Below are 18,356 nucleotides of genomic sequence, written 5' to 3'. Positions count from 1 at the left end.
CTGTGGTGCTGCTCCATGCTCAGGACTTAAGGGACAGCCACACAGTGACCAAGCAGTGAGTCTGAGCGTAAAGGCAGAGTTAGGCAAGGTGTGATGGATTGAATACAGATCGCTCCTACACATATAAATTCTAACAAAAAGTCTGTGGTAAAATCAGAGAATGATCTTTGAGGGGAAGCCTCTTGGCCTGAGCGTTTCAATGTGAAACTATGAACACATTACCCTTTCATTTAGCCAAGAGTCTTGATTCAAAGATCGAAGCCGAAATTCCTTTAAGTGGTATATTCTTTATTGCAGCGCTGGATGCACGGGGGATCTCTCCACCTATCGTGCATACCCAAAGCGGAAAGCAGTCTTGAATTTATACAATCAATCTATCAATATTCTACAAGCGCCTATACATATGCATTACCTATCCCCGCCTTCCCTCGCTTCTCATGCTAATTAGCCTTTTGGCACTTTGCGCCTGCGTAGAGCCTCCCAAGAATTGTGGGCAGGGGTCTTTGGGACGTGGGCAGGGGTCTTTGGGAGGAAGACCCCGAGTCTTCCTCACAGTGTACTTTTCACCTTTGGTCAGGAATCTGCTGAATTGGCACATTTCTTAATTGCGAGAGCTGGTTGTTGCCAATTCTTCCGTTTGTTGTATCTTTATAATGAATTCCAATGTCCAATTTTGAGATTTATAGTCCTTACATTTGTTTCTCTGTCCGTCTGCCGCTTCCTTATCATGAGTTCCAGTGTCTTGTTTCGAGATACACAGTCCATGTCTGGGGATTGTCCTTGCCTCCCCAGTGCCTCCCCAATACCTCCTTAATCAATCCCCCCTTTTCTTTTCCCATGCAAATTCTTTTGCATCAGATACTTTCATTATTTACAGTAACACAACAAAGCAGGCATCTAAACAACATGCACACAAATATTCCTAACACTACTAATGTGATTAGAGCAATGAACACTTGTTTCAACCATTGGAAATTGGGCAACCAGGAAGTTAACTTATTCCATATTTCACTAAAACTCCATGAAAGATCATCTTTACTGATCTCATGTAGGACCCTTGTCTGCTTCCATATTTCTTCCAGGTCGGTAGAGATCCTTCCACTCTGATCTACATACATACAACAACTTGTATTTATTACTGTACAGACTCCCCCTTGAGCGGCCAGTAACAAGTCTAGGGCCATCCGATTTTGTAATACTACCTGTGATAAACTAGATATCTCTTCTTGTTGAGCCTTTATAGCATCCAGAGTTTTGTTTTCTAACTTCTCTATAATTGCAGAAATATTAACTATCGCCTTTTCCTGATTAACGATACACCCTTATTCCCATGCTGTGGCAGATGGGTGCATACCCAACAGTTCGTCTTATTAATCACTTGAGATACAGTTTGTATTAAGGTCAGGTGTAAGTTCTCGTCCCAAGTTGCCCATCCCAAATCTGACAACCACACCCCCACAATCATTAGGATCTGGAAAAACGCAATTTTGCTGGTCCAATTGGGGTCGTGGTCCATATCCTCGCCGGGGCCTTTTTCACCTTTGAATCGTGGATCCAAGCTGCTTGCTCCTTAATCTTAATGGCGGTATGTGTTGTCAGTAATACCTGGTATGGTCCCATCCACTTTCCTTCCGTTTTTCCTCTAGGGGTTGTCCTGAAAAAGTCTTTATATATATAATCCCTGAGCTTAAAAGGGTGGATTGGTTGATCCAACCATCTAGCCCAGGTCCTGAGAACAAATTTATGTACTTTATTTAATTATTTCTGAAGTTCAGTTATATATGCATATAAATATTCTAATCCTAACTGCGTTCGATCCTCTCCACTAAATAGAAATGGATACGGCCTTCCATATAAGATTTCAAAGGGACTCAAATTCCCTTTTATTCTAGGTTTAACTCAAATTCTAAGTAATGAGAATATCTTTAGAATCTTACTTATCTGTTGTACCACTTGCACACAAAAATGTGAAACTCTATCAGAAGACATTGCTACTAGAATCCCAAAGCATGGTATTATTTCATTTAACAAAACTTTAACCACTTCTTCTTGCTTTGTTTGTTCGACAGGGAAAGGCTTCAGGCCTTCCTGAAATCATGTCAGTCAGAACCAGTAAATTACAATACCCCCATTTTCTAGGGAGTTCTGAAAAATCAATTTGCCACAGTTGCCCCAAATAATTTCCTTTACTGATTACTCCAAATTTTATTCTATTCTTGGTATTGGGGTTATTGTGTAAGCAAATGCTACATTGTTGAGTTACTTGTTTTATTGTTGTATATAAATTTTGTTCCACTAATGTCTGACTCAGGCTCTTATGCAATGTGTCAGCTCCCCGATGTGTTTTATTGTGTTCTGTAAGAACTATGGGCCATATCAAATTAGAGGGTATTATTACACAGTTATCTTTTAAATATACTCATCTCTCTGGTTTCATTTTACCTTTCAAATCTTCAATTAATTTTAAGTCTTCTTTTGTATAATTTGGCTTTTTGGTTCATATATATAGTTTGGATTTTACCGTCTGGTATTAAAGACAATGCCTTCACCTCAGTTATTTCAGCTGCCTGTTTAGCCTCCTGATCTGCCAATCGATTTCCAATTTCAAAATCAGAGTTTCCCTTTTGGTGTCCTTGACAATGCATCATAGCTACCTTTTCTGATTGTTTTACAGCCTGTAACAATTTTAAAATTTCTTCAGCATGTTTTCTTTTTGTTTTCCCTGAGCAGTCAGCAATCCACGTTCTTTCCAAATCGCTCCATGAGCATGTACCACGCCGAATGCATATTTAGAATCTGTCCAAATATTTACCCTTTTTCCAGCTGCCAGTTCCAATGCTCTTGTGAGAGCAACTATCTCCGCCTTTTGAGCTGATGTTCCAGGGGGTAAAGGCTTAGACTCAATTACCTGCTGAGTAGTTGTTATAGCATATCCAGCTTTACGTTGTCCTTGTGTAACAAAACTGCTCCCATCCGTGAACCAAGTTTCTTCTGCATCTTCTATGGGCTCCTCCTTAAGGTCTGGTCGGCTGAAATACACAGTCTCCATAGTTTCTAAGCAATCGTGAATCACAGGTTCCGCCGGAGCATCACTAAGAAAAGAGGCTGGATTCACAATATTAGTTATCACAATTTCCACATCGTCCTGTTCTACCAATATTGCTTGATATTTTAAAATCATCAATTCTTGTTTAAGTTGTTTAAAGACTTTTTGTGCTTCTCCAGTCCAGACTAACTTTGACTGGTTAATCTTTATCAATTCACATAGAGGCTTTACCAATCGTCCATAATTATAAATCCAAAGGCGACACCAACCTGTCATTCCTAAAAAGGTTTGTAGCTCCTTTACCGTTTGAGGTTCTGGAGTCCGGCAAATGACTTCCTTATGTTCAGTTCCTAGTTCTCGTTGTCCTCCCGAAATTTCAAATCCCAGATAGGTCACACTTTGTTGAGCCAGCTGGACTTTCTGTCAAGAGACTTGATATCCACTTTAAACCCAGAAAATTAAGAAAACTTATAGTCCATTGAATACAGCTCCCTTTAGTCTCGGTAGCTATTAAGAGATCATCTACATATTGTAACAAAGCACCTTCAGTGTCCGGAGGCATCCATGTTTCGAGTTCCCTTGCTAATTGGTTTCCAAAAATAGTGGGGCTATTCTTGAATCCTTGAGGTAGTAATGTCCACGTAAGCTGCGTCTTTCTGCCTGAATTGGGATTTTCCCATTCAAAGGCAAATAGGTTTTGGCTTTCTGTGGCTAAGCCTAGGCAGAAGAAGGCGTCTTTTAAATCCAGTACGGTAAACCAGACTTGACTATCCCTTAATTTAGTCAGCAAAGTATAAGGGTTTGCCACTACTGGATGTATATCCTCAGTGATCTTATTTATGGCCCTCAGATCCTGAACTAGCCTATATCTTTTCCCATCTGCCTTTTTAATTGGCAATATGGGTGTATTGTATTCTGATTCGCATTCAATCAATAATCCATACTGTATAAATCTATCAATTATCTCTTTAATTCCTTTCCTATCTTCTATCCTCAAAGGATATTACTTAACCTTAACGGGTTTCTCTCCTGGCTTTAATTTAATAATTATTAAGGTCACATTTTTGCTCTTCCAGGGACTTCGGTAGCCCAAACTCCTGGACATATTGATCTGTGATCTGTAAAGGTATCTCACTTTTAGGGTCAGTTTGTATTAGTGCCAAGCTTAACACGTTTATTAGTTGTTCTTCTCCTATTCTTAATTTCATTTTCCCTTTTTCAACGACAATTTCTGCTCCTAATTGCTCTAATAAATCTCTACCTAAGAGTGCCCATGAGGAGTTAGGCGTATATAAAAATCTGTGTATGCCCCATTGTTTCCCTAACTTGTACTTCAAAGGTTCACAAAAATAAGCCTTTTCGGTTACACCTTGTCCTGGTTTCAGTTAGATTTTGTCTTATTAAACTGTCTTTATCTCAACTCACGGGCTTCACTTTCCATTTCTCTCCCCCGTCTCAGAGAGGGAGGGGGAGTGTGCGCGAACGGCTGCGTGGTGTTTAGCTGCCAGCCGGGTTAAACCACAACACATCTTTTACCCTAACATAATAATTCTGTGAAGGCATTAATGCTTGATTTAGAACTGAATACGTTGCCCCATATCAATAAGAAATTTCACTTCCATTCCTCCCCTAGCTTCATTATAATCAGTGGAGGATCCGCTAGGGTAGATTCCCCAGGTCCCCGTTATTCCTGTTAAAATCAGGGACCAATGATTACCCTAGAAAAAGGCTAGTCAACTTGTCCTCCGAAGCCAGGTCCAAACCTTTATTTATTTATTTATTTATTTATTTTCATTACATTTCAGAGTTGGTCCAAAAATTCCATAGGGGTTTCTTTTAGACCTTGTTGGAAGCATATTCTCAATTCCCAATTCATCCAGATTTTAGTATTTACTTAGCCGTTCATAATTTTAGGGATGATTAGGGTCTCAGTGGGGTCGGTCAGGGGAATGCAGTTGTCCACAGTTCCCTGAGCGGTCCCATCGGTAATCTGAGCTCGCACATGAACTCAGGTTGTTTTAAGAGTTAACTGCTTTTCTGTTTCCATAACAACTCTCTCTCGGACCCATCATGATCCCTTTGCCCCAAAGGGCTAACACCCATGATTTTAAGATCTCTGCCTAGAGCAGAGGCAGAACTATTAACATTCCTACATCCTCTTTCCCTGCTCATTCAACTTCAAACACCTTTAACACTTTCAACAACCCTTTTAACACTTCCTTTATCTTTCTCCAGCCTGTACTTCTCTAATGCCAACATCAAAGGCTCAGTCAGGGGCCAACTTAATTCCGTACCTTTTCCCACCAAGATGCTGAAACAACATCAGTATACAACATTTCATCCTATTCTCCTTCTCAAAACCAACATTAACTGTAGCAAAACATTAGAGTTTAAAGTTCCATTTAGGGGCCACTTTTCTCCACATTCCAGCTTATAAAGCGGCCACCATTGATTACAATATTTTATCAATGTTTTCCTGTTCACACTTCCACCGGCAGATCCTCCAATATCCTTCCAGTGACTCAAAACACATCCTAACGCACTTTTCTTAGGAATTTCACTGCTTACTCGCCCCCCCATTTTCCAGTTTACACTTTCAGAATACACGTGTTACTTACAAAAGCGTATCACAAAAACGTATCACTCACAAAATTACAGGCACGCAATATCTTTCAGTAGCGTTGTCACAAAGCTACTATTACCAGCAATATTGCTAAAATCACAATAACAATAGTCAGAGTCAAATTCCACATGCGATAAGTCAGAAAACCGAACTGTGTAACACCATAACGATATCTTTCTTATAACAATGCCACGAACCTACTATTACCACCAGAAAAATAGCCAAAATCACAGTAACAATAACCAGAGTTAAATACCATACTCCATGAGTCAGAAAACCGAAATAAACAACACAATTCCAGATGGACCTTAAAGCGAGCTCTTTCCTTAAGGTCCCCAAATATACTTATGGTGCTTACCACAAAGTATATACCAAACACTGCCTCGCAGAAGATCACCTGCTGACTTACAGACAGTTCCAGATACAGATGGACCTCAAGGTCCCCAAATATACTTGTGGTACTAACCACAAAGTATATACCAAACACTGTCCTGCAGAAGTCACCTTCCGACTTACTGGACAGTCCCAGATGACCGGTCTACCAGAAAACCAAACCAGAATAAAGAATATACTCACTTACAATGATGGGGTCCTTGTCTGCCTCCGCAGTGATCCGGTGAGTCGAGGAGTCCCTCCGGGAAATCCCGGGGGTACCCTAGGGAGTCCTGTCCCCAGCGGGTCCTGCGGACCGGCAGAGAGGTGGTCCCATCTGGGTCGCCAGATTGATTCAAAGATCGAAGCCGAAATTCCTTTAAGTGGTATATTCTTTATTGCAGCGCTGGATGCACGGGGGATCTCTCCACCTATCGTGCATACCCAAAGCGGAAAGCAGTCTTGAATTTATACAATCAATCTATCAATATTCTACAAGCGCCTATACATATGCATTACCTATCCCCGCCTTCCCTCGCTTCTCATGCTAATTAGCCTTTTGGCACTTTGCGCCTGCGTAGAGCCTCCCAAGAATTGTGGGCAGGGGTCTTTGGGACGTGGGCAGGGGTCTTTGGGAGGAAGACCCCGAGTCTTCCTCACAGTGTACTTTTCACCTTTGGTCAGGAATCTGCTGAATTGGCACATTTCTTAATTGCGAGAGCTGGTTGTTGCCAATTCTTCCGTTTGTTGTATCTTTATAATGAATTCCAATGTCCAATTTTGAGATTTATAGTCCTTACATTTGTTTCTCTGTCCGTCTGCCGCTTCCTTATCATGAGTTCCAGTGTCTTGTTTCGAGATACACAGTCCATGTCTGGGGATTGTCCTTGCCTCCCCAGTGCCTCCCCAATACCTCCTTAATCAGTCTGGTTAAACTCTTATTCATCACACTTTTCTGGAGGAAAAATGGCTGTCTTGTCTAAAGCAGATTTTAATATTATGGCTTGTCCAGCGGCAAGGCATACTGACTTCCTCCTTTAGCTGAATTCTCAGTAAAAGTTAATCATTCATTTAACTTTCCCACTGATGTGCATACACACCTCCCATTAACATTAATAAGAAAAACCCACAGGCATCAACAGGAGTGGGGACCTGACCCTGAAGTGTTATGTGTAATGGGATCAGTAGAGTAGGGCAGTGATACAGTGGGGCACCTGCAACGTGATCAAATGTGATTCCAACTGTGAATGGAGGTTTTTTAAAAAAATAAATAAATCAGGATACTTAGTTATTTAATCATTATCTCTTATTTTTGTTTCTTCTATTCCTCGGCTTGTGGAAATGCTTCAACATTAAAAATGTTAAAGCAATCGTCAAACATCTTGATTGCTTTAACTGGAATATTCAGCAAAGTTATTGTTAGAACAAGCTGTCAAGAATGCTCTGTATTTTTGGTCTATTTAACTCAGCTGCTGGATTTTGTAGTACTTCACAGCTGGATTTCAGACAACTTTGTTCTGGTGGTAGTTTTTGAAGGGGAAGTCATAGGAGCATTTGCTTGTCAGTGAAACAATTCCTGATGAAGCGATGCCATCTGGGAGTAAGGGCGCTAAAATGAGAGAGGGCCTCACACTGAGGGAGCTGCAGTGACTCCACTTCCACTCGGAGCCTCGCAGTCCTTGGAGGGCCCTACTCAGAGAAGAGGTGCCGTGTGCTTTGTGGGAGCTCATACATCCAACGTTGCCCATGTTGCTCTGTGTGGGAGCCCCTCGGCTGCTAACCTAGCATATTTTATAGATGTAAGAAGGGTAAATAAGTGTTTATTTGCAGGGTGAGTACAAACTGGCCTACAGTGATGTGGATTAGTTTAGCCTTACGAACTTACCACTGCCCCTCCTTAATTGCAAGCAGGGTTTCTTCCTTTCTGCAGACTATGCAGAAGTCTTATGCACCCAATGTATCTGTTTATATTATGCCTACCTGCATACGGCATGATTAGATTAATGGTAGCAAGCTTAGTTGGTATTTGACACGGTGTGACTGAATTAAATTGGTCTGATACGTGCTGGGCCAGGTTTTGCTGCACAGGGTTTTGCTGATGTAATAGAGAATAAGATCTGTATGGGGAGGAATGTGCCAGGAGTTAGGAAGATGGGTAGTATTGCTCCTTTAGGAATGAAGACCAGGAAACAACTATGTCCAGAAAATGGGCAAGGCTAGCCTAATAGCAAGAAGCGTTCATTCACTTCCTTGGAAGCATTTACTGGTTGAGCTGGTACAAAGCCTCCAAAAGTTGCCTGTCTCTGAGGAGCCTACTCAGGAGAGCAGAAGCAGTACTACCATACCACTGAAGGAATACCTCATGGACATTCAGGGATGTAATTAATGTCATCCTTTTTGTCTTATATCTGAGGACAGGAGTCTTGCCCGTTTTATCGAGTTAATTCTTTTGCTGTGTTTTGTAAATCCTATGGACATTCACTGCATGCCTAGGGTTTAAAGTGGATTGCTTTATAACTTTTGGTTCATTTCCAAAGCATGACTTTGAGTGAATTTTCAGAATTAACTAGAAGCATTATCATAGCTTTAAGATGTAAGGTAATTTCTAGGCCATAGTGCAAGCAAGGAGCAGGGCTTTGAACAAATTTTGACGGTGAATTTTGCAAATGGCTTATTATGACATTTTAAGAAAATTTCTAAGCGGTTGAATGTATTACGGAATATTTACAAAAAAAAAAAAAAAAAAGGAGGAAATAGAGCAATGATCTTTTTTACTATACAGCTAGTTTGCTGTCCTTTCCAGTAAACCACAAGGTTCATTAGTGCTCCGTACTGTTTTGTTTATGACAACAGTTTTTAATGTGATTTTCATGACAAAGTGTAATTAGTGAAACCTTTTATTCAATTTTCCCTTTGGTTGCTTTTTTTAAGGAGAAATTTCTCCTTATATAGTATATATACTTTCTTACAGAGCTTTCTTACCTATTTTTCTATAAGATGATTTAACAATGTAAAAATAAATGCTCTATGAGCAAGCTGTATCACTGTTACACAATCTAAAGTGCTAATATAATGACTAAGGGCCTGAACCTACTGCCTTTTACTCGGGTCTTGGTTTAAGTGCTCTTCCTTCGTGTCGGGCAGAACCTTTCCCCATAAGCAGTTCCATCCATTTCCCTGAAGTGACTCAGGGAAAGGTACAATTAACGTGAGGAAGAGTGGTAAAACTGAGCCTCCTCTCCATTCTTAGCAGGACGACTGTCATGAGTAAAGGCTGCTGGCTCTGTCCCAAAAGTGTAGTTATAGATTATAGTTCCCTTGATCTTCAGTAATTTTGAACTTGTTTTCTGGTGACTATAAGCTAATAACTGATCGTAGTGAATACAAATACTGAATTGTGCTGTTATCAGCAAGATTATTAAAATGTGTTTCACATTTTAATTCATTCTCTCATTGGGATATAAGGAATTGGGTTTGTGAAGCATTATATTGCATAGAGATAGCACACATTCGCCGCATTTTTAATAAGTGTATGAAATATACGGTATGTAGCATTTTCTTGCATACTTTTATACTGCCTGTTTGCCACCGATGCACTCGGTGCCTTGTTTCTTTTGTACAAGACCAATATGTAGAGAAACTAATGTTATCACATGTAAGCAATGTCACTGCAAATCAGAAGATGTCTTAACCCAGTGATTCCTCGTACAGGAGGTTTCAAATGGCAGTTTGGTTTGACACAATGCATTTCTTTGAGTTTTTAGCTTTCCCCTTCCCTTGCTCATCCTGCCTCTCCAAGAAACCTCCTCACACGACTGTTTATTCCTATTTGATTCCTGTGTCTGATCTAAGTCACATGGTGTTAACCAAAGAACCAAGTCTGTTTTGAATTCTTCGGACAAATATTGTTTGGACTTGCTGTTACTTAAAGACAGAAATGACATAACGGATCTCTTTGAACAAATATAAAATAGGCTTCTGTAAATGTGACTCGCAGCTGAGAATTCAAGATACCTCTCTTCTGACTGGTCGTGCATTATTGTGTCGGTAGCAATGTGTTTGATTTATATTTCTTTGTGTATTTAAATCAAAATCACATCACAAAAATATAAATCAGTGCTGTCAAATTAGCTTATTTTACTCATTTTATACATATATCTGAAGTGTGCAACTTTGAGAACAGATTCAGCTTTTGTGTCTGAAGTCCTGATAGCATATGATAACTGTCTAGCATATGCTGGTCTTACGGAAACAGACTCATGCTGCATTATATGTACGTTTCCAACTAGTATCCTCTTAATTGTATAATTTATGGAATATAACATGGTTTTCAACTAATGTTTCAACTTGAAATTCCTTAAAATTCGGTGCATGTATAGCCTTAAACATTTTAAGACACTAAGCACAGTTTTAAAAGGAATAGGTTATATTTGCAAGTCCTGTTTAGAAATTGGAGAATTATTTTTATATGTCAATCAAAGATCATTGAAAATGGGCATATTACAGTCATGTTACCAACAGTGCTCCTAATTATATGCATTTATAAAAAGCATTTTGGTGGAACTTTTTAGACATGAAACATCACTGCTCATTTTCTTTCTTGAATTCACTGATTTTGTTTTCATGCTTTCATTTCTGTACAGAATCTTGGAGCCTATAAAGAAATGTCTGTGACTGAGTTTTCCCTCTTTTAGAATTTCTTGAGCTTCTCTTCTGTTTTGCTGTGCTTTTAATTTGAATAAGCAGTAATTAAAATTCTCTATTTATTTATTTATTTTTACGTTTTGACAGTAAGAAAGAGTGAATGACTGTTTTCAACTGTTTACATGGCTTATTAAATTCTTAGGACTTCATTTGAAACTGTCATTATAATCCAGATGAAGACATACCTTTCATGGCATTTCAGTCCACAGCAGGTGAAGACAGAGTTCTGGCAATGAATGTGCAGATCTGCATATTGGGTGTCAAATTGTAAATCCCCAGAGGGATTTATAATTATGTGTCACATTGTATCTACAGCATCTCCAATTGTGTGATGTCAGTTACATCTTGTTTTCTTTCCTTTGTTATTAACTAGCAAAAAAAAAAAAAACACCCCAACACCCTATTTTCATCATTTTATGCTAACGTATATTAATCTTGAGGGTTTCCAGTGTGTGAGATTAGTTAGTGTTGTCAGCTGTCTTTCTGTTTAAAAAAATAATAATAAAAAGCTGGTCTTTCAGCACATGAATTCCATTACTATTCTGATTTTGGGGAGAGGCAAAATGCCACCAGCTATTTGTAGTTGTATTTACCTGAAGAGCACAGGTAATTTAATTCCATATTAGTTTGATGAAAACAAGCTATAGTATATTTTCAAAGTATGGATCCGTCACAACATTAAAATAGTCATTTTACGTACCTGAAGCTTTGCAGCTGTGGTTTTCTATTTTGTTTGCTCTCTCTATTTGTATTGATTACTCTGTGAAATGTGGTTTTGTCGGTTTTGGGACTTGAATGGATATTCTTTGGTTAATTCAAACTACTTTCTGTATGTGGAATCAGCTTTTTGCATGTGAACTTAATTGTTGGAAAGTATTTGGAAAAAAAAAAAAAAAAGGAAAAATTACCTTTAAAACTGGTTGTTGTCACTTTCCTTTGGAGTTAATTGGATCTTAAACAAATGTAGTAGACTTCACTGTTTAGGAGATACTAACGCTTGGACAACTGTTTGAACTCCTGTCAGCATTAAAAGAAAACCAGCAATTTTGGCAAGCTAACTAATCCTTTCCCTAACACACTTCTTGGCTCTGTTTCCAAATTTCCTAAGTATCCCCAATTCCCTCTCCATTTCTCACAGTCTTTGTTGATGTCATGAATCTTCTACTTAGAGAAATTTAAATTAACCAATGTGATAATGTTCTGACAAATATGATGTGTATACTGGCAAATAAAGACACACTCAGGTGATTGACTGATTGACTTTGGTGATTCTGACTGACTTTGGAAATTGGCTTTATGCAATTTTCTTCCGGGGTCATCTTTGATTGTGTCTACTTCTTTGTCCCAAGTGGTTTTCTCAGAAGGGATCTCATCTAATGCACCTAACTTCCACTTTCTAAGGAACAGATAGGGTGAAATAATTGAAGCTTGATTTAAACATGAAATAAGTAACAATTGTAATTTCACTGTGACCCAGCTTAGATCTTCTATACTGTCCTCTAATTATTTTTGTAGTACGTGCTAGAAAAAAGCTTTCTGGGCCCTCCTGGCAGGTCTGCTTTAGGATGTGCCTGAATATGTGGACATTTTAATAGGTATTAGCACACATACATGCACACACACACGCGCACATACACACACACACAAAAAATTGTTACAATTTTTTTTTCCTATCCTAAAGCTAGGAAGGCATAAGAGAAAGATTTTCTAGCATTTATTCCCATTTCTGCAGATGAAACAAGCATAGCCCAGTGACTTTTACCAGATGAAACTGGAGAGAGTGGTATGTTTATTGCTGTGTAATCTTGATCATCTGGACCCATCTGTGCAAATCCTAGACTTCTATAAACAAGATAATGTGGTTCTTGCTGGTGTTAAGGCTGGCATTTTCAAAAGACTATACACTTAAAAATAACTTGTCATTCCATATGGAGACTGGTACATACTTGGTACTTAAGAAACTTCAAGAGGAGCATTTACTTTCTGTCCATATTATTTAGAAGATGTCATAAGACACATGGTACCCTTGTATATAAGGAGAAAAATAATAACCAACACAAATGTTTTTCTCCAGATGATGCAAGATCTATTAAAACTTGAACATATGAACTATCAGGTATTTGTTTAAAAATTGAGGATTTATGAAGCTGTGAAAACATGACAGCTTAAATGAAATGTGTAGTCAGTATGGTAGTACTTGTTCACCATTTATGAACAGCCATTTTCTACTCAAAGATTGCAGTGAAGAAGAGTTAATACATCCTGTGAATCAAATTCAGCTTTCAACTGCATGTGTGGTACCTTTCAGTCTGCTATGTTTCATGTATGTAGCTGAGCAGAATTAGGTGTAATGCTCCTAGTTGCTAAATAGCTTTCTGTGCAACAGTAATTGCTTCAGACAGAGCCAAATTGCATCATTTCTATGCAGATGCACCTTTACCTGTCAAAGGTTTACTCTGAATAGTTGTCTTCGTGTGGCAAATTCCACATTAGCTAGTATTTTAAAATCACTTAGAAGTCGCTAGTTACTTGTTTCCCAAAACTCCTGTGGGTAAGGGCTATTTATCATTTTTCCTGCTGAAATTTGTAATCGTCATTTTCTCTCTGGTGTTTTTGTTTTTACAGTCCAGCAGTGTGATTCTAATTTACTGCTTGCATCATATTAGACATTTCATTTTACTTGTAAATTACTCTACTATCCCAAAATTAATGAGAGCAGTACTAAGGCAGTTTGTTACCTGCTAATCGTTTTGAGTAGCTAGCTACATTTCAGCACTGGGGTCTAAAAATTTTGGCTGTTGCATCAGCTTTAAGATCAAATCAAATAAATTATCATCAAGGAAGATCATGCAACAAATCGTCTGGGGGTTAGATAAATGATTTAGTATTAAATTCAAAACCTAATAGGTTTGTGTGTTCTGAGTGTAGTTTACAGTGGTTTGTTTTTCACTTAATTAGAAGCCTTACATTTCATCTTATTAATAATGAAAATCCTCTTGTCAATTTGTGTAAAATCATGTTGAACTAACATGTATATTTTAGAGGCAGAGTAAAATCTCCCCCCATAGCCTTTTGTATTATTTCATTTCATTATAAAAAAAAAAAAAAAAAAGACATTCTGCCTTTAATTCTGTTAGTGCAAAATAAGAAAACTCCATTTTTCATTGATGTTAACGAAAGTCCTTATTTCAAGAACCACAATGAAGATGGTTCAACCCCTGTAGCCCACTGTTTACAAGTACAAGTTAGCTGTACACAGGGATTAAGAATACCAGGCCAATTCATCTCAACAAATAAGTGTATAAAGGATTATAATCAGTCAGTAATCAAAGCTTAAATTATTATGTCTTGTCGTATCAGTTCTGTTGTAGTGGCATAACAGTTAGGAAAGGGCAAATCTGCTGAAGGAGACAAGATTTGTATCCCATTTGTTATTTGGAGTCAAGAACACATTTCCCTGACATCACGGCATTCTCAGCTGCTGATGCTGGGACCTAAAGTGCCAGTAGACTAAAATGTCAGTCACACAAGCCTTTGCTAATTAATGCCTTTACGAGAAAATGTCTGGCATTCTTAGGAAATCAGGGAGATATAGAACACAGTCATCATTCATATTTATTAAAAAAAAAAAAAAAAAAAAAAGGAGGGTGAGGTATTTAATCAGCCATTTAACAAAAGCTCCAAAGCAATCAGCAAAGCTAAAGGTCATGAAAAAGTAGGTCTAAGCCCCAGTGTCAAATCATCGCACAAGCTTGTTGCAATTTTCTGAGACAATATCAAACACTTAGGAGCACACAAGCCAGGCCAACAGGCTAAGTAACAGCATTAACCGTTCAGTCTTTCCCATCTGTTATGCACGCAGCCAAGCTGACAGTTGGGATGGAGTACTTCGATGTATTGCTGTCATCGACAGAGCTGGTGCGTATTGTAAAGCAGTAGCATTGCTTGGGAAATAGCAATCGGGCTGTTTCCAGCACCTTGAGCATACCCTTTAATAAATCAGGATGAGAGCAAGACCGACAACTTGCATTTGTTGGTCTAAGTGTGGGAGGTGGGAACCCTCTTTAATTCCCCATTTGATGCAAACTAGCTTTGTAGCCCTCGCTGACTTACTTGGCCCTTGTTTTCAGTTGCCCAAATTCCTGTTTTCTTCCACTTTGTTGATACATCCAGGCACTAAATGATTGATTGTAGTATACAATTAATCTGTAAAGCTGATATGCTTCTTCTGTTGAAAGGCAGCATAAAATACTATCTCTAAAGCATTGCCCTGTATAAATTGTAGCATGGGGTACTGTATGAAGAAGAATGCTTTCCTGCTTATGCTTGAATGTGCTGAATGCCTCGGCTATGCAGTCTTTTAGTCAGTCTTAATATCAACGAGCCACTAAAGGATCAGAATAAGCCAAACAAGATTTTAAAACATCAGTGAGGTCACTTCACCCCTGTGATTGGATCTGAGCTTAAATGAATGCTGGTGCCAGCATAAGGAGTGGAAGTGTTCATCTGGAGCAGAGCTGTCCTTCCCCTGGTAATCCACACTTAGCTAAATGTCATTCTGTAACTACCACCTTAAAAAAAGAAAAGAAAACACAACTGTTATGAATATGGAGGCATTTTGCCTTGATGACTGTTGCCTGCAAGGAATCTGTCCAACCATTTTTCATCTTTGAAAAAAATCTTGTAAAACTTGAGAAGTGAGATCCACAGGGGCAGGCAGAACTGATTCTAAATATCATTGAAATATCGCAGAGAGTCCTTTTGATGGGATTGAAATTGCTACTTGGTTCTGGTATAATTCAGCCTTTTAAAAAATCAATTAGAAAATGTATGGGAATGTCATCATTTAAAATGTTGTACATTTAACACATTTGATGTTACTTTGGGGGTTCTCCTAAACCTCCAACAACAATCCCTCTTTTTTCTTTTTTTTTTCCCCTCCTTCTACCCCCAGACCACTTATCCCAACCTGCTTCAAGGACATAGATGGCCCTGAGGCATTTTCTGACAGGAGTCACTGTAGAAGGATTGCTGATAGCTGCGCCTGGACCCTGGGAGAGCCCTTTGACAGAAAGTGTGGTGGTGCATGACCAATGTGGGAGCACCAGAAAGCTGAGAGATGGTAATAGCTGCAGGTAATTCAAAAGCAGGCATTTCCAGACCATTTGTAAAGGATGCTGGTACCCATACCACTGCACATCTCACACATAGATTTTCTCCTCCACTTCCTTTTTGGCTTTTCTTTGGAATGGATCGATTCACCCTTAGGCAAGCGTTTCGCTGCCAGAAATATTTCAAGGAATTGTTCTTCTCTTAGTGCATATCCCACCCTCTCTAATTATGCATAACATTTCACTGAAAGCTTTCTCAAAAGGTAGACATGCCGCATAACATCTATTATATCAAGAGCCTGAAGACCAGAATACACTTAAACTGTTCATTGTCATTCTGGGCAATCCAAATTAAACATCCCCAGTAAATGCTGCACTCCAAAGAACAAAAGCTGTAAAACGATTCAATGAATTTTCATCACATATAACCACTGTGAGATAAACGCTTCTGCCTTGCACAAAAAATAGCGGTGTCGTTTATGTGAGGAGTGGATTTTAAAAATGTTAACACATCATGATGGTACGTACTTAGACCTTCAGCCTTCACTGGTATCCACTAGATTTCTCATCAAGTTACTGCACATAACCTTACCTGGTTTCTTCTCTGGGTACGACGTGGAGTTACGCTTTTCACTTCAATGTTTCTAAGTGTATACTGAAACATTTTACAAATACTTGTTGTAGCCTATGGTCCTCTGTCAAGTGAGCGGATGGATAGTCTTAACCTGACCCTGAAATGAGCCAGTTGGAATATGAAGCCTGGAAAGTGCTTGGCAGTTCAGGCCACTGCTGCACGGCAATTTAAAGGAGGAGACGGATACATTGATCCTAATTTAATAGGAGAATTTTCAGGTAGGTAGTAATGGAGCTGGAATGTGGCCAAAGCCTTGAGTTTAATGAGCCTACCCTTATAAAATGTTTTATAGGATCTTTAATGAAAGCAAACAAATGAGATCACAGCTTCATCTCTTCTGCAGCAGAGAGCAGAAAATGGTCCTTTCCCTCTAGAAATACCATGCTGCCTATCATCAGGCTGGGCACTGAAAAAATCTGCCACCAGAGGCATTTTCTGAACAAACAAGATATCAATGTGTTGACCTGTAGGAGGAGTAGCTGGCTCATGTATTTTAGTCATAATGCTCCTGCAGATACTGAGACATAGCCTCTAAACAAGTGAAGAAATCCTTACCCAATTTGAATTGGAGTACATTGAATTCAACTAAATTGTTGATTCCCCCGCCCCCCCTTTTTTTTAATCTCAGAAATCTTGATGGTTTGCAGAATAATTTCTGATAAGTTTAAGCTCTTCAGATATGGTGGACAAAATAAAGATCTCTAGATTTGCAGCTTTCCATAGACAAGAATTTCTATATCCATCAGTTCTTTGGGATTTTGTAATAAATTTATTTCCAAATGTAGCTAATTGTTGGAGAAAAAGAAGTATGACCATAACAGTCCTTGTTAGCATAAAAATGAAGGAAAATTGATGCTTTGTGGGTACTGGAATTGCTTAGCTTGAAACTCTCTGTGTGAAATGAATGGTGTCAGCCTGCTAACCCCCAAATGTAAGTTACTGCATGTACAGAGGGGGCCACATTGGGTTATTTTAAACCACCCTTACTGTGTGATGCGTTATCAACTGAAACAGAAGTCACCTTAAAAGCAACAGCCTCAAAAATGCGTATGAAGGTGTTCAGAGATTTAAAAACTATGAAAGTCCAGCTTTATATGGGTGCTTAAATCTTTCACTGTGGAATTCACCAGAAGGGCCCCAGAGCAGCACACACAGGCCACAGCTAACTGACTTGGTCACTTTCATTGATGAAAATGCATAAAGAGTGAATCAATTTGTTTAGATTTTGTGAAACTCTCTGATAAAGCTAAATTATGGCTCACTTAGCAGAAATAGCAGTTTGTTCATTGTTTCTTCAATTATACATTTCCTTTTGTTCTTAACATCATGGTGGATGTGTAGTTCCTAGCACACAGGCACAGAGGGGCCTGAAACCCCGAGGAACAGCGAGCACTCAGGAGCTGTCACGAGCCTTGATGCTGACACCTGCATGTGGAATTGCTGAGGTGCTACCAGGTAAATCCGACTGCTGCTGCTTGCTTGCGGAGAATGAATCCCAGTTCCAAAATCTGCACTCATTTATCTATTCAACTTTGGACTTTTATTGAAGTGATCACTTCCTTTGTACAAGTATACTTTGAAACAAGGTGTATGTTCCGCATTACCAGGATCAGATTTGGGGAGAAAAAATGTCAACTGTATTTAAAAACACATACGCTATATAAACTGAAAAAGAAACTTAATTGTAGTGCCCAGCCTGATTCCCTACGTTCCCTAATTCTTTCCCTGTGTACTTAAAAACAAGCAGAGAGCAAAACCTGGGCAAGTGGTTAATTCTTTCAAGATGACATGGACCTGGGATCCAACTAAGTAATATTCTTGCTTTTATATTTGATTTTTGGTTTGGATTATTCAAGGGTATTTATC

The sequence above is a fragment of the Anas acuta genome, chromosome 3 (genome assembly GCF_963932015.1).
Source record: "Anas acuta chromosome 3, bAnaAcu1.1, whole genome shotgun sequence".
Classification (NCBI taxonomy): Eukaryota; Metazoa; Chordata; class Aves; order Anseriformes; family Anatidae; genus Anas; species Anas acuta.
Note: the sequence above shows the minus strand (reverse complement) of the source record.